General features: G+C 34.9%; 1 protein-coding gene across 11 annotated transcripts in view; it reads left to right on the top strand.

Moving 5' to 3' along the window:
- Positions 1–21,373, top strand: part of NCOA2 (nuclear receptor coactivator 2) — a 310,720-nt gene that overhangs the window by 99,192 nt on the left and 190,155 nt on the right. For all 11 annotated transcript variants that reach the window (XM_074386756.1, XM_039464456.2, XM_039464455.2 and 8 more), the window contains one exon: positions 18,532–18,588. The gene's annotated coding sequence lies outside the window, so the exon portion shown is untranslated. The remainder of the gene's footprint in view (positions 1–18,531; positions 18,589–21,373) is intronic.

Genomic DNA, 21,373 nt, shown 5'->3' with positions numbered 1-21,373 from the left:
GATTCTGTAAGACATAGCCAAAAAGTCTTTGTGAGGCACAGTCCACTGCCTTCCTTAGCTCGCCGAAACTTCCTTACCTTCCAGTGTTTTATTGAACATGTTGGAGATTTAGAACACTCAAATAAATGAAAAGGCTCAGATATGTAGGAGTGAGTGGCGTCAATCCACATCAGCATTTATCATTTGTCTTCCTGCTAGATAAAATGAGTAAGTGGAATGAAATGTCTACTGGAAAGCATTCGTTACAGAGCACACTTGCATTTCTATTGTAGGCCTTAGGAGACATTGTTCAATTCTCAAAGTTAAAAGCATGTCATTCATTATATGGCTGAGAAAGATAACAGTCTTTTTTACACATACAATAATACAGTTTTAATATTCTAAAAAAAGCATAGCAGTTGATGAAAAACAATTTTGGAATGTTTAAATATCAATCTTTTTTCTTTAAATTATATTTTACATTTTGGAAATGAATGCTGCTTGGTTTCTTAAAAAACATTTCAAAACCCTCATTTTGGAGTATTTCAGGGATTTTGTTCTAGTTTCACAGTCTGCAGAGTGTACATTTCTTGTTATATCTGTCATACAGCTTATTATGTCATGGGATTTAGGCATTGGAGATGGTAGTTCGATTTTTTTTAATGTGACCTTCCAAAATCTGCTGTTTGTTATGTGTTTTTTTTAAGTGATTTGTAAGTAGTTTAGACTTTATTTTTTAATCTAGCACTTGGAGTCTAAACTCACTTGCAGAGAGTTCACTTTATATAATTTTACTCCATTGATACAAATAGGGTAATTTGGATTGGTGAAGCATACTATACTTTGATGCCTTTATGACTCTTTGTGATATTCTGTACTTTATTTTAAAATATGACTTATTTATTCATGGACAAGGAAGTTGCTTTTGAAATTTACTCTTTGTGTATGCCCTGGTTAACAGGTCACCTTCTGAATTATAAAATAAATATATTACAGAGGGGGAAGTGGGTAGAAACTATAAACATTTTAAGGATTAGGAAGTAATTGAAATCTAAAATCTTTTGGCCAACACTGAGTACTTACATTCCTAAATTTTTTTGTGTATGTACCCTTAAAAGTAAATATGTAACTTATTCTGTTGTTAATTGTTCCAGTTTTAAACAGAAATTTGATTTGTGAATTACGTAAGCATAGCATTTCATATACATGAGGTGAAGGGTGAGGTTTGAGACTAGAACCCACAATCTCTTTATTTTCTCAAAATAACTCTTTTCAGCTTCCCAAGTTACCACTACTACCAGAGAAAAGTCATACCTCTTTGCCTGAAGTGGTAAGTTACACCACTTCTAAAATACCATTACTAAAAACAGCTCATTTCTAAGCTGCCTTACGTTTTCAAAGCATTTGAAAGTATTTTTGGACTTGCCAAACGTTATTAGTTAGAAGTAAAAAGAAACTTTGGTTAGTTTGTATTAGGGAGCTCATTGTTGTCTAGAGGAAGGGATAGAAATGTATAATCCCTTTGGGAATAAATAGATTCATCTAGTGTTGTAAAATCATGAGCACAAGATAAATTCAGATGAGCTAATTAGCCTTTGCCTCATCATTTGCTATTTTATAAATAGGGCAAAAACCAAACTTGTATTAATAGTTACTACCATATTACAAGTAGGTTAATGGGCTCAGTGATTAAGTAATTTGACTTCCCCTTTACCTGTAAATGTTTGCTCCTAATTTTAGATACAGATCCCTGTAATAGTTTAAGATGGGTTCGAATATTATATCTCTGTTGTACATATTCCCCCAATTACCTGTCTTTGCTAATAGGTATTTAACTTGTACACTTCATCCAAATTGAGCTCTCCTCAGATTTTTCAGTGTCAGTTCTGTGATTTAGCACCACTACAGAAGGAGATCTTTTAATATGATGTCATGTCATTTGTGTCACAAGAGTGCACCTAAGATTATGAAAAGTTTTTTTACCGTAGTGCTCTATTCCAAGTTGCTGTTGATTACAAAGTATAATACTGAGTCAACAACTTTTCAGGAAATAAAGAAAGGAACACTGTCATGTTAAATGTACAAATTGTGAGATAATTTACCTTTTCAGAAAAGATGAAAATATGTATGTTAGAGAAATAGGGAAAAACTCTATTTTTTTATTATTTAGGAAATGATCATCTTTAAAAAATGTACAGAAGTATTTTTGAAGATGATTTTGTTCATTGGAACAAAAGCACTTTAGAATGACCATTGGTATTTCATAAAAAGTTTGAAATATATATCGATCAACAAATTTGTGAAATGCTGCATTAAAGACCTTATGTACATTATTAATCTATAAGTATTCCAAATCTTATTTCACTATAGACTCCCTTTTTCCCCAAGAAAGATGCATTGATTTAGGAAATCTTCATTGATAGTAATATTTTGATAATATGTTAAGCCACTGGGATTTTCTTGTTCCAGAAATCTTGAAAATAATTTTGAGACATAAAGGCCTAAAATTGTACTGTTTTAGGGAATTTAAGACATATGATGTTGGATTTAAAGAAACAGTATATTCATTTTAAAATAACACCATTTCCCCCCGCTTCCTTATAGTTCTTGTGAATCTAAAAGTGGCTTTTTTTCTGGAAATCCCTTGCATGAGCACTGAGCTAGAGTCAGAAGATCTGATTTCCAGATTTTTCTTTACTAAGTGACTTTAATCAAATTACGTTACCTGACTCAGCCTCCCTTTTGGCATTTTCCTAATGCACATCAAAATTACAGGCTCAACTTAACTCACAGAGTGGTTGTAAAGATAAAATAAGAGAAGTAGTCTCTCTCTGGGCATTTGAAATGCGTAAAGTGTGTAGTATAAGATTAAGGAAATAATTGTACCTTAATTAAACAAATGGAAGATGTGGATGCCTTAAAACCCTGTTTGTACTAGTGGCTCTTTATTTGAGGATGATAGAAATTTTAGAGCTAAACAGGATTTGGGAACAATTGTGCCACCTTCTTCTTTTGTCACTGAGAAAACTGAGGACTAGAAATGTTAAGTGATTGGCCTTGGGTCTCATGAAGATCCAGGAAGATGGCCAGGTCTTCTGACGCGTGTTCTGATGCCATGCCAGTCTCTAGACCAGTCTAGAAGAGAACAACGGGCTGTCTGTTACATAAGATGTTCTTCAGTATCTTCTTCCCAGATACTGCTACTTTTTATATTGGAATGTTAGTATTGTAATTTTAAAGATGATGATGATGTTCTTGTTCAGTACAGTGTTTTGACTTTTATACTATGTTTTTTGGGTAAAAAATTATTAAGTTGCTTTTTAGTAATTTTTTTTTCTTTTTTTGCCTCACATTTTTAAAAAGAAATTGACATTACTGTGTAATGTGCTAAAACTGAAATTATGAGAAAAAAGAAAATACAAATTAGTTTATATCTTCTGTTATTATTTCATCGTCACCTGTGCCATACTGACATTTAGAGCACATAGCGCTTGTTACCACTTCCCCCTACCCCATTCCTTTTAAAATATTTTCGAGAGAAGATGAAAAGGACAGGTATGTTTCTTTGTGACCTCTTTTGAAAACATTTTTTTTTTGCCTCAAATATTACTGAGATTAAAAAATAGCATTGCTTGTTTTTCTTGACCACACTTTAAAAAATAACTGGAAAATAAATGTGTTACCAATCAACAGACACTTGTTGCGAATCTGTTACCGAGACATTGTGCCAGGTGCTAATCATTTTAAGATATACTATGGTCTTTTGGTTAAGAGACCATAATCATAGTTGTTTACTGCTTTGTTCTTTTACAGTGTGATATCAAACTTTTTTTAATTTAAAAACACTTTGTAGAATAATTTTCTCTATTTGTGTTCTTTTTGGCATTGTATGAAATTTGAATAGAGAAATGCTACAAATAGAAAGGTGTGAATAATTTTAGAGCCCTGAGGATGATACTATGAAAGGTTAAATTGTCTGTGCTTTAATAAAAGGAGCAGTTAAAAATTATTTTAGTTACTGGAATAGTGAGTGTGTTTGTTTGAATTGTAGCACACCTAGACAGAAATAAATCTTGTTAAAACAACAGCTTACTAATGATCCTACTTGCTCTGCCCATTTTAGGTCCTAGAATCTTGACTCAAGGTCGACTACACACATTTGCAAGGGTATTTTTTAAAGGCTTTTTAACCTGATACTTTTGAAGAAAAAAATAAAAAGAATTCGTTATACATGCCTTGAATTTATGGTCTGAAAATCAGAACCCAAACATTTTATTATATACTATAGTTAACTAAAGTGTTTAGATACTACAAACTGCAGATAACTTTTTGTGGGATTTTGGTTCAATCTTCATTTCCTTCTCATAGAGGAACTCAAACTGTTGGTCACTCTTGAGATTTATTTATTTATTTATTTATTTATTTATTTAGAGACAGAGTCTTGCTCTGTCACCCAGGCTGGAGTACAGTGACGTGCTCTTGGCTCAGTGCAACCTCAGCCTCCTGGGTTCAAGCAATTCTTGTGCCTCAGTCTCCCCAAAAGCTGGTATTACAGGCACCCACCACCACACCCAGCTAATTTTTGTATTTTTAGTAGAGACAGGGTTTCGCCATGTTGGCCACGCTGGTCTGGAGCTCCTGGCCTCAAACAATCCCCTCTCCTTGGCCTCCCAAGGGGTTACAGGTATGAGCCACTGCGTCTAGCCTGTGTTTTGAGTTGATCGGAATTGTTGGTTATGTCCATAAAAAGCTAGCTATTTTTTGTTTTGTTTTGTTTTTGAGACAGGGTCTTGCTCTGTCTCCCATGCTGCAGTGCAATGGAGTGATCACTGCTCACTGCGTCCTCAACTTTATGGGCTCAAACAGTCCTCCTGCCTCAGCCTCCTGAGTAGCTGGGACCACAGATACGCACCACCACATTCAACTAATTTCTTTTTTATTTTTGGTAGAGATGGTGTCTTACTATGTTGTTCATGCTGGTATGGAACTCCTAGGTTCAAGCAGTCCTCCCACTTCAGCCTCCCAAATTGTTGGAATTGCAGATGTTTGCCGCTGCGCCTGGCCAAGGCTAGGGATATTTGTTGGGGAGGCAAAGGGGCAGGAATTTAAGTACTGTTTATAGGAAAATGCCACTCTGATGCATAATATTTTCTTGTAAGTTCCTTGAAGGTAGGACTTCCTGTTTTTTTTTTTAAAACCATTATGTTCCCATAGCCTTTATATATCCCTGTTTCTATATCCCTTGTACTATAAATCTTTGTTGGGTAAATGAATGAATGAGTTGTTATTTATCCTTAAGCATTGTAATCCTTTTTTGTGTCTGTTGCCATTCTGGTTTCCAGCTTGTCTGCCTGAGATGTTTCTCTCTCTCTCTCTCTTTTTTTATTTTTTTAAAGTCCTTACCACTATTTATGAAACGTGATTCATTTTTGTTCTGGTGATCTCGTGTTTAAAACAATTTAGTAATATAGCTCATAATTCTGCGGATTAGGAATTTGGACAGGGCATAATAGGAATGGCTTGTCTCTTCTGTATCTGGAGTCTTAATTGGGAAGACCAGGAACTGTCAGGGGCTGTAGTAGATGGGGCTTGGCTGGACATTTAATTCCCTTTTTTCATATGGCTTTTCCACATGGCCAGCTTGGGCTTCTTCATAGTATGGCAGCCTCAAGGCAGTCATACATATGTAGCAGCTCAGAATGCTAAGATTGAGGGTTTCAGGAGTCGCAGGCTGAAGAAACATCAACGCTCAGAAGTTCCAGAATACTGCCACTGCTACATTCTCTTGGTCAAACCAATCATTAAAGCAACCCCAACTTCAGGGGAAGGGTGGTCATATTTCTCAATGAGAGGAGTAGCCAAGAGTTTATTGCTGTCTTTAATCTTTCACAGTTCAGAGTTATGTTGTTTATGTCTTGCTGTTGTTATTAACACGATTAGGCTGTGGTTTATTCTAGGATGCCTAGCAAAATAACTGCTTCCAAGTGTTTAGTTATCAAATGGTAATGGCTCCTCTTTTCTCGCCGTGCTATAGTATGTGGCCTGACTGCGTAGAGTGCTCTTCATCCTAGATGGGTTAGAAAGAGGGCTGTTAGATTCCTTTTGGTAGAAATAAGAACTTCCCGATTGGGAGTTCATGCTACAAATGAATTTCCCCCATGGAATAGAAATTCCCAGAGGAGAATATTTATAACTGTGTATCTATATTTGTATGTATGTATGTATATGCATATATATAACACACAAACATATATACCATTTCATGGTAGATAACTTATAGGCCAGTGGTACCCAGATTATGATTTCATGTTTCTATTTAAAATTTTTTCCCAAATCTAGAGAGCTGGCATAGGAATGCCAGATTTTCAATTCTGTCAAGTCATTATATGAAAATGAAAATGACCACTTACTAGCATCACCATTTTAGAAAATAAAAGGAAAATTTAGCCCCATGAAACAGTAAGCTCATAATCTATAATAAAGGCAGATTCTTCACATTTAATGACATTTGGCTTTATAGAAAAATCATTACACTTTTTCTTTTAGTTTTAAAAGACTTTGTTCATTAGCTACAGTTCAGAGACATGTTTTGGGTACTACTGATAGGGCCTTTGATTTGTCAGTGAAATTTTTTGTAAACAAAACCTGTACATGAATGATTCTTAAAATCTACATTTTATGGCTATATTTATTATGTAAATAATGGGGAATATTAACTTGATTAATGGCTCCTATGGAAGCAGCCAGTTTAGTATGTTACTAGATTCCTTTACAATATAGAATATTTTAGTTTAAGACCTATAAAAAAATAGATTGACTAACTAAATATAAACAAAATTAGCAAATCGGTAAGATTAAATTAGCACTACCATGCAAGGGTGTTTGGCTGTAACAAAACTGTTGTCTTCAATCTGCTGAACTCAGGTTCTGTTGAGTTCAGCATGTACTGCCAGTCACTGTGTGAAGATATTTCAAAACTTCCGCATGATTTTTCTTACTTGAATTCATAGAAAACTTTCTCTCTCAAGATTTGATTTCAAAGAAATTAAAATACTTTTCTTTAACACAACTGTAAGCACAAATAGAAGTCCTGAAATTAAGCAGCAATAAGTTATCAGCTATATAACATTCGTCCACATGATTCAGCATATCCATATGTTAAGTAATTTCAGATTTTCATCAGTATAAAAGCATGAAATTAGAAAATTTCATGGATGTTTTATGAACATTTATAAACAGTCTTGATCCCTGGGACCCCCAGTTTGAAGAAAAATTTAGCCACAATAGATTGTTTTCCTAGCTGTCTTCCACCTTAGGTTTCAGAATTTTCTTTTACTTTTTAATGAAATTCCTCACATCAAGGTAAAGTTCTCATTTTGTCACAGCCTTTAAATTTCTTTCTTCACTTGTCTTTTATCCTGCAATACTATATTATTTCTTCCATTTTCTTTGCTTATGTAAGTACAACAATCAATAACTGAATAATCTTGTTAGTGAAGCCTTCTTGGGTAATTCATTGTTAAGTTGGTGCTTGTGACTGTTTGTGTAGGGCTAGATGTTAGAAAGCATCTTCTTGATATCAAATCCTTTTCCTTGAGAGAATAAGGAGATGGGTAGAACAAGAAGTGCAGAGAATGGAGCTTGGCAGAGGAAGCAGTGATAGAAGCAAGCTGGGAAAGCAGAGGCCATGAATTCAGAACGACCCGGATTCAATTTGTAGTTCTTCTTGCTTTAACTTGAGCAACTTACTTATCTTTCAGCTTCCTCATCTGCACAGTGGATTTTTAAGAGATGAGGTCTTGCTCTGTCACCCAGGCTGGAGTACAGTGGCACAAACATGGCTCACTGCAGCCTCAACCTCCCAGGTTCAAGCAATCCTCTAGCCTTAGCCCCCTACCAAGTACGTAACTGGGACTGCAGGTGTGCACCACCACACCAGGCTCATTTTTGTATTTTTTGTAGAGACAGAGTTTTGTGTTGTTGTCCAGTCTGGGCTCAAATTCCTGAGCTCAGTAATCCACCTGCCTCGGCCTCCCAAAGTGCTGGGATTACAGACATGAGCCACTGTGCCCAACCAGCATGTAAAATTTATAGCAGGGCAACTGGCATCTGCTTTTCTTGTTCTGTATGCTTAGGGTATTGGATTGCTCATCTCAAGATCTATCTAGTTTTATTTGTGTTTTGTATGTTAGATGTTTTATCTATAAATTCTAGATTCACAACTAAGTTACAAGGCCCTTTCATACCTTTTTGTGTAAATAGTGCCCTTCTATGACGTGAAGGTTGAATAGCAGTTGATTAAGATAGGATAGTGAGGGCCAAGTTTTAATGATATATTTGTTCCTGGCTTCTTAGAAACTCCATTAGTCATGATGACTGGGAGAAGTCCTGTCATCAGTAGAGGTACTAATCTCTTTGAGCCCCAGATTCCCATCTGTGAAACTCAGTAGTTGAAACATAATTTCTAAGTTTGCTCTAGATCTCAAATGTTTTCCAAAATGATATTATTGCCGTAGGATCTAGTTTTCTCCAGTATTCCTCAATGTTTCTGTTAGAACCCAGGCACCTAGTAAAATGAAAAATCCCACTTTTAGTTTTTTAAGAAGATGAAAACCTCTAAATAGTTCCATGTGGTAGGGCCACATTTCTGAAGAAATCTGTTTTCTGATAACTTTTTTTCTGAGTGACATCTGGATCCATGGGGTGAGTCAGTAAAATACAGAAAGTTGATTAAAATGTGGCTGGGTACTAACTGCTCCACAGGTAAGTTCTTCACTGAGGCACAGTGGGTTGCAAAGCCTTTTTTTTAAGTCTGGTGCTAGCTTCTGGAATACTACATTCTTTCTACAACTCTGTAAAATATTAATATACTTGATCGCATAATGCATTATAGTTTTAGTCAAAGAAAATAAACTTATTTATGTTTGATTAAAACATTATGCCCATGAATACACTTGTGAGCTGTTTTCAACTTTTTTCTTTTTAAAATACTGTTCATTTGCTCCTTGTTCTCTGTTTTGTTGTTGGGCTGTAATAAAAATACAGTTCCTGTTCTCAGGCAGTCCTGGGTTTGACACACAGGTCCATTGTAAGTTTTTTGGCATTAGATAAATTGTGTTACCTTACTGTCTTCCTTTTTAAGGAGACACCTCCTCTCCTGTCCTCCTACATACTTTGTGTGCCTTTTAAAAATTTTTGCATTGAAATAATGATTATATCTTAATGCGGTCATGTACTGTTGGTAGATTTGACCTCTCTGTAGGAGGTGGGAATTAATAGCAAATATCATTTGAGGAAGGGTACCTTTGGTGGAAAGTTTGTGCTGTTTCTTCTGAGGCTGCCTTTGAGGGTGCTTCTAGGTGTTGGGAGTTAAAGACTGCCCCTGCCCCTGCCCTTTGTAGACATATTATATATAATGTTAATGTTGGCTGCGTGGTATGTCACACCTGTAAATCTAGCACTTTGGGAGGCCTAAGTGGGAAGATCACTTGAGGTTAGGAATTCCAAGTCCAGCCTAGGCAACGTAACAAAACCCCATCTCTACAAAAAAAAAAAAAAAAAAAAAAAAAAAAAAAAAAGAATAAATAAATGTGAAAATAAGCTGGGTATGATGGTGCATGCCTAGCATGCCTATATTCCCAGCTACCCAGGAGGCTGAGGTGGGAGGATTAACTGAGCCTAGGAGGTCGAGGCTGCAGTGAGCTGTGATTGCGCCACAGCACTCCAGTCTGGGCAACAGAGAGAAACCTTGTACCCCCCACCCAATAAAAAAAAGTTAGTTTTGGTATGCCTTCTTTTCTTACCGCATAGTCTAAGATACTATGCATACAGTCACACATCACTTAAACGCATTCTGAGTATTACATTATTAGGCAAGAGTGTACTTACACAAACCTGGATGCTCAAGCCTGCTACATAGCTAGGCTGTCTGGTGTAACCCATTGTTTCTAGGTTACAAACCTGTGTAGAGTGTTACTGTACTGAATACTGTGAGCAGTTGTAACACAATGGGAAGTATTTGTATATATAAACATGTCTAAATATTAAAAAGGTGCAGTAAAAATATGGTATTATAATCTTACAGGACCACCATGGAATATGCAGTCTATCATTGACTGAAACATTGTATGCGGTGCATGGCTGTATATTATACATAGTCTTGAAGTGTTTTACAGGCTTGTCTGTATCGTACTAGGCTCAGTTATGTCAGAGTGGTCGTTGCAGTAGTAATTAGGGAAAAAAGCGAAGGAGAAGATGAATTTCTGAGGGCAGTTTATAATCTAAAACTTATCCACATTATTGGGAGAAAAACAATAAAAATTCTACTGATGGTGTGTTGAGGCCTTTTTACTTCAGGTCGGGGCGGATTCATTGTTAGGATGGCATGCTTTAGTGTCGATGGGGAACTAACCCTCAGCCTTCTACCTCTGTTTAAGAAAGATTAATTTCTGCTCCATAACTTATCTTTTCTTTTTTCCCTGTGATTCTGTTAAAGACTGTTGTCTCAGGTTTTTTTGTTTCTGTTTTTGGTTTTTTTGTTTTGTTTTGTTTTGTTTTTGGCAAAACACCCTAATTAAAGTCCTAGGACTTCTGCAGTTGTTTAAAAATTATTAGTTCAGCATCAGGTAATTGTCTTACTCAAGATGGATGCAAGCTCTTCCTTGCCCTCAAACAGCTCACAGTCTAGAGGAGAAGGTAAATTTTAGTATAAGGTAATGACAGCAATCATTTGTACATGCTATATCCAAATCCTTGTTTCCTTTTCACATGTCAGCACTTCAGCCTTCTCTAGCCTGATTTATATCTTTATCTCTCCATTGAAACTGTCTCTAGGAAGGATACCAGTAATTGCTGGTTGCCACATCAAGTAGAAATTTTAATTCTCAGTGTCATTGGATAGTGTTGACGACCCTCCCCTTCTTGGAATTATCTCCTTTAGAATTTTATAGTACTTGTCTTTGCTGGTCTTCCTCCCATCTTTTGGGTAATTTCTTCTCATTTTCCTTGGTCGGTTCCTTTTCTACATAGTTTTTACCTGTAGAAGTTCCTCAAGACTTATTTCCAGTCTCCCGCCCCTCCTTTTTATTATATTTACTGCCAAAGAAATCAACCATTTCTATGGATCCAAGTGCCCTTTTCAAATTAGGGGCTTCCAATTTAGTATCTTTCATCATTTTCCAAATTTGAACCTTGTACATTCAACTACAGATACGAGATTAATTCTTCTTCTAGTCTTTAGAGAGTTGCTGTTTTATTATAGTTGCTTTATTGTATTGGCTCTAACCATGGTAGGCAAGAGACAAGATGGAAAGGAATGGTCATAATGAGATCTGTGAGTATGATGCATATATTATTTTTTACTATATCATATATATAAATTGTGGTTGTGTATGTAACTGTAGCTTAAGAATTTTTAAGCTGATGATACACTTTTTTTCTATGTATCTGTTATAGCCTATGAATTTTTTACATTAGCTGCAGATGAAAAGTCAGTAAATTATATATCTAAGTCTCTGCTTGTAAACTTATGACTAATAATACTTTCGAAGCTTTTTATTAAATCAAGTTAAAATGACGTCTTTTTTTTTTCTCGCCTCTTTTGGGCATCTGCAGGATAAAAAGAACATCTTAAGATTGACTTTCAGTTAATTTTATGCACTGATTTTAGTAACCTAAAAATTTCTCCGTGTTTATTTTTATATCTTAATAGGCAAATTGAATAGTCAGAAAAAAAGGTTAGTTAATGTTTATCTGTAAGTTATCAGGGCTAAATGTTATTTTAAGGGGGTTTTGCCATGATACTGTTGACCTTACAGAGGACTTTGGAAAATGAAAATTACCTTTAAACATTTTCATTAGTTAAGAGTTATGTCTGTAGTGGAGGCATAGCCCTTTAAACAGAAAGAAATCGTGAGCTTGTCTGCAGTATATATAGAAGTTAATAAGTTAATTTATAAATTATTCTTCTGAGATCTAGATGCTTATTTTTAGCACCATCAAACTTAATTGGGGAACAATTTTACTTTGCATATTTAGTCCTCATCGTTTATATTTTTAAGTCTTCTGCAGTGAAACTGGAATTTTACTATTTTATGAAAATTCATACAAAGGCTGTATATTAGGACACATTTCCATTACAAATACATTTGTTTAATAATATAATATGTTCAATAATCTGTAGTGGTTTTCAAAGTTAAGTCTTGAAAGTATGACTGTTTCTTCTTGGGATTATATCATATGAAACATGGTGAGTTAAAGATGTATTTTATGTTTGAGAGTTCGTGCTTTTAAGCAAAAAAAGGGAAAAATAAAATTTTGTACTAATGGTATATTGTGGGTGTACACTGTGGACATATATTCACATGTGCTTGGTTGGAACTATTGAAAAATCTTAAGTAATTTGAGCAGTCCTTCCTTAGTTTTTTTCTTCTGTTCCCCATGAATTCTCTTTTTTCCTGCCACTCTGTCTGACTGGCTTGATTGGGGTGGTGCTGGCTGTCCCAGAACATGAAGTGTGATAGTTGTTGGGCTGCCCTGTGATTTAGTCATCTCTTTCCAACAGCATGTGCCATGTTTTCAGTTGTCCATAAAAAATTGAGTTGGTTGTTTTGGTTTGACAAACATTTATTTTTTTTATTTTATTTTTTATTTTGAGAAAGGGTCTTACTCTGTCACCCAGGCTGGAATGCCCCTGTGATTTAGTCATCTCTTTCCAACAGCATGTGCCATGTTTTCAGTTGTCCATAAAAAATTGAGTTGGTTGTTTTGGCTTGACAAACATTTATTTTATTTATTTTATTTTTTATTTTGAGAAAGGGTCTTACTCTGTCACCCAGGCTGGAGTGCAGTGGCACGATCACAACTCACCGCAACCCTGACCTCCCTAAGCTCAGATGATTCTCCCATTCCAGCCTCATGAATATCTGAGACAGATATGCGCTACAATGCCTCGCTGATTTTTTTGTATTTTTTGGAGATGGAGTTTCACCTGATTGCCCAGGCTGGTTTTGAACTGCTGAGGCTCAAGCCATACGCCTGCCTTGGCCTCCCAAAGTGTTGGGATTACAGGCGTGAGCCACCATGCCCTGCGACAGACATATTTTTATTTATATACCAGCTCTATTAGTGATTGCATCCTTTGATTGGTAGCAACTTTGATTGAGAAAATTGTGAGGCCTGCGTTTTGGGCTGAGGAAAAAAATAATGCCAGGATCTATTAACAGTGTCTACCAAAGGTGCAGAATATATGCAGTACCCTTTGCTGGTCTTGTTTAGTACTATACCAGAAACCTCAAGAAGGCAATTTTCAGGTTGGTTGCATTTCTGCCATTTTCTTTTTCAAATCAAGTTTCCAAAAATAGCATCAAAACAGTGACCTTCAACAATAGCCTAATAAGCACAATCATGGATAATCTGGTATGAACTCCAGATTATCCAGTGTGGGTTAGAACCCAGACTTTGCTAGTGCATTAGCTCTCTGGCTTTAGACAGAGTTCTTCCCTTCCCAGTTCGGTTTCTGTATCTATAAAGTGGATGATACTAGCAGGGCCTATCCTCATACGGTTGTTATGAAGATTAAATTCGGTAACACATAAAGTTCTCCACTCAGTGCTCTTCAGAATAAGCATTCAGAATAAGCATTCAGTAAATGCTATTGACATTATTGTTACATTGTTGTTAAGCCAAAAAAAAAGTATGATGCATTTCTCATTATAGTAATTATAAATTAAAATGTTATTTTAACCAGTATTACGGCTGTCACTTCATTTTCTTCCCAGTTTACATTACTTCCTCTGGCTCTGTTTATACCCATTCATTTAAAAAATAAGTAAAATGAAATATTGAGCATATCTTCTCCAATTTTCCTCCATGCCCTACCATCAGCCTACACGGCTCTAATGCTGCCAGCAGTCTTTTTATGTGCGGTATAGATTCAGTCCTGAATTTTCTTTCTGCCTCAGTCTAGTGAGTTGTTACTCCACCTGCTAGTTGATGCTCTACTTGGCAAGTGTTCCACCATGTGTAGCTAGAACTACATTTACCCTTAGATCTCCTACTGACACAGAGACTGTAGCTATCACACAAGAAAGAGCAAGGACACACAGGTGCATTTGTGAAAAATCATTACAACATTTTTAACATTAAATTGTTTTTTGCATTTTAAAAATTGAGGTATAATTTGCAGACCATAAAATGCACCCATTTTAAGTATACTAAAACAAGAGTTTCAGTACATTTTTACAGCCGTATATCATGTCTGTTATTCATCTTTTTTTAGAACGCAATTAAGTTTCAGAACAATTCTGTCACCCCAAAAAGTTCTCTTGTGCCCATTTTTTGTCAGTTTGTATTTCCATTTCCTGATGCAGGAAACCATCAGTCTACTGTCTTTATAGTTTTAGTTTTTCTAGAAATTTCAAGCAAATGGAATCATACAATATGGTGTATGTTGTATTGTGTGTCAGTTTTCATTTAGCTTAACGGTTTTTGAGGTTCATCTGTGTTATTCACATATTGATAATTCATTCCCCTTTATTGAGTGGTATTCCATTGTATGGATATATACACAGCATTTTTTAAAAAATCCCTTGATAAATATTTGTAGTTTCCTATTTTTGGCTATTGTGGACAATAACTGCTATGAACATTTCCATTTGGCTCCTTGTATGGACTTCTCTTCTCCAAGAGAAATGAAAACATCAGGGATAAAATTGCATTGTATAGTGAGAAACTTTCAAACTGTTTTCCCAAATGGCTGTACCATTGTATTTTCCACCAGCAGTGAATTTAAAAGGGGTTCTGATTTCTCTATATCCTTATCAACACTTAAGATAATTTTACTGGTTGTGTAGAATATTTCATTGTGGCTTCAATTTCCATTTTCCTAACAACTAATGATGTTGAGGTTTTTTTTTTTTTCATGTACTTTTCCTTATTGTATGTCTCATGAGGAGTTACCAAATATTTTGCCCATTTAAAAATAATTGAATTATTTGTCCTATTACTAAATTGCAAGAGGTCTTTATATATTCTAGATACATGCCCTTTATGAAATAATTTAGCTCCTTATGTAATATATTCTAGATATGTGTCCTTTATCAGATAATTATTTTGCAAATACTTTCTTTTCATCTGTGGCTTGTGTTTTATTTTTTAAAGTCTTTTTAAAAGCGGAAGTATTAAATTTTGATGAAGTTCAATTTATCAATTTTTTTTCTTTTATGTTGTCAGCTTTTGGTCTCATATCTAAAAAGTATTTGCCTAATCCACGTGCAGTTATTTTCTCCAAATACTTGCTTCTACAGGTTTTTATTTTATCTATTTTACTATTATAAAAACTAGAGACAGGGTCTCACTCTGTTTCCCAGGCTGGTCCCAAACTCCTGGCCTCAAGCAGTCTTCTCACCTCGGCCTCCCAAAATGTTGTGAGTATGGGAATGAGCCACTGTACCTGGCTGGGTGTATTAGTAGTTTTAGTCCTTATTTTAGATCTATGCACCAACCCATTTTGAATTAATTTTTGCACATGGTGTAAAGCTAAGATTGAAGTTCTTTTCCCCCCTACCATATGTCTTCAGCACCATTTAGTTGAAAGACTGTCACCTTTGTTGAATGTGAATCTGTTTCTGGACTCTATTCTGTTCTTTTGTTTATCCTTATGCCAGTACCCAACTACTTTGTTTACTGTTACTTTATAGTAAGTTTTGAAATAGGTAGTGTAAGTCCTTCAGCTTTTGATGTCGTTTTAAGTTAAACCTGGTTCAAAGATTTCCAAGCAGCCTGCATGTTTGTGCATCCCCCAGGAGGGTTAAGGGCATATGATGCTATTAGGACACCCCACGGAAAATCAGTTCTGCTTAAGGTAGGGTTGGCCTGCGGTTTCTGTTTTTCATCATGTTATTGACTTACCTGTTATAACCAGCACCACTTAACAGAATCATACTTGGCAGAATCATAACTATAATGTCTACTCTATAGGAGATGCTTTATATAATTAATATTTCCAAGATGCTGCAGAGCATCCTTATTCCTGTATTTGTAGTTGAGTCCGAAATAACATTTCTAAGTCATATACCTAAGCTGATGATGATAATGATAATATTACCAATATCAGCAGTATTTACGTGATAAAGCCAGAATTTGAAACCCAGTCTGTTTGATGATGCTAAACTCTAAGTTATTTTAGCTACTCCACTTTAATAGTGACTTATCGCTTTGTGGAAAGGAATTTATCTTTTTGGCCATATGGTGGAAATGGCAGTGATAGTTGAGAGAAAGAATGAGATACAGTATAGCTGTCTGCCTTTTCTTGCAATGTTCCTGTCTTTCCGTCTGTCACTTTGCTGGTCCCAGGCCAGTCTTCCTGCTCACTCCTTCTCTTGAAACACATTCTTAGAGGGTCTTTGTGAAAACTCTCAGGACTGAACAGAACAGTAACGAGATGCTTCTTTATTATAGAGCTTTTGTTACCCACACTGTTGCTTTAAATGACTGCTGTTTTCCCTTAGTAACTTACAAATAGTTTGTAATTCTGTTTTTATGGAAGTTTTTAATTCCTTTTGTTTAAAATGTTACACCAAAGTATCTGGATGTTTGGAAATTTTAATATCTTTATGTCTCCTAAATACCCTTTCTTTAGCATCAGTGTATTGACACTTTTGCTTCATGTTATAGTAGCATATTAATAAAAGCCTACTGACTAGTATAGAGCAAACAGTAATCACTTAATATCATCATTACTACCAATATCACAAGCTTTAGCTCATGATTGTTGCATAGTATGATGTCCTTGAGCAAATTAGTGGTTGGTATAGAATTATAATGGGCTTAAGTAGGCCAGCATAATGAATGCATGTATCCCAGTAGTGCTAGAAAGAATTGATGACTCCTATTACCTAAGTTTATTGCACACTGTTCACTGACTGCCACTTGAGTAGAATCCATTCATTTTATTTACTGTGACAATTTCTTATTTGCATATAGATTTTTTGTTTGTTTTTCATGAAGTATCTCTGACTAATACACTAGCTGTATTTCATTATATATGATGAGCTAAAGACTGTTCAGATCTTAAATGCATTCTTTTTCTGTTTCTCTCCCTGTAAACTTCTTAAATTATGAAATTAGGTGTTTCTAGTGTCTGAGAAAAATAGTAATTTTGATATTAAATTAATTTTAACTTTTTTTGTGCTATTGGATTCTATTTACTGTTTTAATAAGTAAAGGACTCTTAAAGGAATTAGTAGTGTATTAAGTTTGATATCCAAATCTGAAGGGAGAAAAATCTAGTAGTTTAGATGTAAGAATATTTCTTGGAGGTGATTAAATCTAGTAGCATTTAATGTTTTTTTAAAACTATTCTTAAAAAGAGATACATTTTCAGTACCATTACTAGTAGCAATCAAGCCACTTTTCTTGGGTCTACAAAATATACAAAAGCAGTAAATATTAATGTACATAAAATAGTTTAAACATATGTCTTGTCTTCATATTCCTCACTGTGTTTCTTGGGAACAAACTTAATTGGTAGAGTGGAAGGATCAGATGAAAAGCTGCCGGGTCATTTACAGTGAAGCACGTTGTTTGCAAAGACACAGACTCTGAAGAAACTTTGCAAACAGTTGCCCTCATTATTGAAAATATTCAGTTCTTCCTTTTTTTTTACTCACCTTTTCTCTTGCAAATCATCTCGGTTATTATAATTTTTACTGCCATAAAGGCTTTCTGTGGCTGGGTATAGTGGCTCTCACCTGTAATCCTGGCATTTTGGAAGGCCAAGGCAAAAGGGTGACTTGAGGCTGGGAGTGCGAGAGCAGCTCAGGTGACTTAGCAACACCCTACTGCTACAAAAAGTAAATTAGCCGGGTATGGTGGCACATGCCTGTAGTCTTAGCTACTTGGGAGGCTGAAGCAGGAGGATCACCTGAGCCCAGAAATTTAAGTTCGCAGTGAGCTGTGATAGTGCCACTGCATTCCAAGCCTGGGTGACAAAGTGAAACTTTGTCTCTGAAGAAAGAAGAAAAAGACATTTCTTGAGATAACAAATTATTCAGTCATTTGGGCTTTTTGATTCCATGTAAGTAAACTGTAAATCATGATAAATTAAGATTAGTATGTGAACTTTATTCAGCACTTATTTTCTGCCTGTTACAGTGTGCTCTGGGCACTGCCCTAGGAACGCAGTGTGGGAATAGGTGACAAGGGCCTCCTGCTTTTACTCAGCTTTTTGTCTTGTAGGGAAGGCTGGAGGTTAGACAAGCAGTTAAAGTGTATGGACCGCAACTCAGAATTTGTAGGCACTTCATAATTCACAATGAAATGTAGCCTTATATATTTTACATTATCTTATACAAATAAAAGGAATGCAGCAAGTCTACTTCTTGATTTAATGAGGCCATTTAATAAGAGATGTTATTAATGAATATTTCTTGTGTATTGATGGCAATTAACAAGCATTACTTGAAAATCAGTTAGAAAAATCACATCTGCTCTAAGGAGTCTGATAGGATTCTGCAGATTTTATTCATGTTTGTTTCTTTGTTTATATTGCAGATTTCTCTTGGATTTGGCTACAGACTTATAGATCTTCTGCACTGTTTACAGGCACAGGTGAGTTAAAGTTGAATCTTTCATGTTAGATATTTTGATACTTAATTTAAATATTTTAAAATTCTATTTATAGTTTAGGAAAATATGTAAATAAGATGATTATAAATAAACACAAACTATATTGTCTGTGTTTCATTTTTATTATGAAAGTTTTTTATGAATGTGTTGAAAGTAACATTTAAAGATTAAATGCTCATATCTGTTTATCAGTGGTTCCTGTATCTATTTGGGATGAATTTATGTACACCTGTTGGATGAGTTTATTTACAGTTTATTAAATTCTAATTTCATAGCCTGACAAAATGTTTATTTTTATATGTAAAATTTTGGTAGTATTTCTAATTTCTTAGCAAACTAGCTAAAAGAGAAGAAAAGTTACTACACATTTTAGCAGCAATCTCAGACTTATGGGGTAGATGTTATAAAATGCAATGAGCCAACCTTTCTTGTCCATCCTGTATAAAATAGCTTCTCAAGCACTCCATATCACACAGCTGTAATTTATTTTTATCTTAATATTTATGATCATATGATATATTTTTACTTGTTCATTACAACTTTCCCTACCAGCTTCATGAACACTGGGACCCTTTATATCTTGTTCAAAACAACATCCCTAACCCTTGCAATAGTGCCTGGTATACAGTAAAGATTAAGTACACGTTTCTTAAAGTAATTATTGGGTAATAAACATAAAAAATATATTTATATTCAGAAACATTGAACTTTGTAAATACAAATTAGAAATAGTTCCCTAAGCTTATTTCTTTTTTTTCTTTTTCCTTTTTTTTTTTTTTTTTGAGATGGAGTCTAGCTTTGTCACTCAGGCTGGAATGCAGTGGCATAATCTTGGCTCACTGCAACCTCTGCCTCCTGGGTTCAAGCGATTCTCCTGCCTCAGCCTCACAAGTAGCTGGGATTACAGGTGCCTACCACCATGTCCCACTAATTTTTTTTTGTTTGTTTAGTTTTAATAGAGCTGGGGTTTCACCATGTTGGCCAGGCTTTTCTTGAACTCCGGACCTCAAGTGATCTGCCCACCTTGGCCTCCCAAAGTTCTTGAATTACAGGCATGAGCCACTGTATCCAGACTCTAGCTTATTTCTAGATATGAAATTAATTTATACCATGAACTTAAGGTATATAGCTCTTAAATATTATGAAAAGTTAGCTGTATTAGATATTTTATGTATTCAAATATGCTTAATCAGGGTAGAATTAAGAAGATAACTCTTCCATTTCCACACTTATTTTGTCACTGTCCCTGAAGGTTCTTACAATCAAGTAAAAACAAACCCGAAGGATATGTGGCAGCTTCTTGTCTCCTTACTGGATCATATTAACATATTAGATGTGTTTTGTGATATCTTTATAGAGAACAAAGTAGATTTGAAAGTAGATTTGCAGATTAAATCTCTGCAAACCAAATAAATTAATATTTTCTCACTACCTGCCACTCGAGACAAAATTTAACTCCCTTAGTTTTTTGTTTCTAGATTGGGGAAATGTTTTGGTCATTTTCCTGCCTTATATATTGATGTGTTTGAACTCATTATCAAAGGTAGCAGTAGGCATAATTTTATAAACTGAACACTCATTTCATTTCCTCATGTCCATGACAGTTTTCTTTGTGTTTCAGGATGTCAGTTGTTACTGGGTTCTTGTCTTATTTTGTTTTTTTTGTTGTTGTTGTTCTGTCTTACCTTTTTCAGACATTTGCCTCTTTTTCTGCCACCAGAGTTTTTCATTTATAGAAGGAATTAAGTCTGACCTTCACGACTTTTTTGAAAGTGAAATTTTAGGGATTATACAGAAGTTTCTAATTCACATCTATTTTTGAAGTGCAATTTGCAGAGATTCCACTGATAATACTAATAACAACTATTATTTATTGCTCTTTTACTGTATGCTAGACATTATGTAAGTGCCTTTTGGTTATCTTCAAAATAACAGATAAGGAAATTGAAGCTCAGAGAGGTTAAATGACTTTTCCAAGGGCATATCAAGTAAGAGGCAGTTTGTCACTCCAAAGGCCTTGATCTTAACCACTGAGCTCCATTTTCTGCCTAAATAGCCTCGAGCACAAGAATATTTGTGGCAGTAAGGGTAGTACATGAAAATCATATTCATATTTGAAGACTTCAAAATTAATTTAAAAGCCAAACATTGTTTCTCTTATATTTCATTTGGAGATCTTAACTTTTAACTGTTATTCCAAACTGCAAAACATGACAACTCATTTGAAACTTAATGATTACCTAAACAATTTAAGTTCCACTCCGAAATTATAAACTTATACTCACCTATTACGGGTAGAGGCATGGGGGACAGCTATTCACATTCCTTTTTCTGTTATAAACATGATATGCTTTTAATATTAATCAACATTGTTTTTGCAGTATTAGAAATTTTAGATTGTAAGTGGCATCTGTGGTTCATTCGATGAGTCACTTACTTTTCTTGCAAAGAATAGATTGTTTGAAATATAGTGACTATAGAATTACTTAGAACTCTTATCTTCAAAAGTACGATAATTTGTATCTCTGGGAAAAATACTTGAACTATTAAAGAAATGAAGTTTAGTCTGGCCTTGTAATATATCAGGAGTTGGTTCAGATAGAACTTCTTTTTTTTTTTTAGCTTCTCTTAATTTATTTTCAAAGCTGAGTACGGCATACTATATAAAAATATAATTATTATATTTTGAGTCTTAAATTTATAAAGCGGACAAAATATTCTGAAGGGCAACTTTGTTGAATACACTTTAAGATTTTGATTTGAAAAT

This window comes from Saimiri boliviensis, chromosome 15 (assembly GCF_048565385.1).
Source record: "Saimiri boliviensis isolate mSaiBol1 chromosome 15, mSaiBol1.pri, whole genome shotgun sequence".
Taxonomy (NCBI): Eukaryota; Metazoa; Chordata; class Mammalia; order Primates; family Cebidae; genus Saimiri; species Saimiri boliviensis.
The sequence above is the reverse complement of the archived record's forward strand: the minus strand, read 5'-3'. Positions and strand labels throughout refer to the sequence as shown.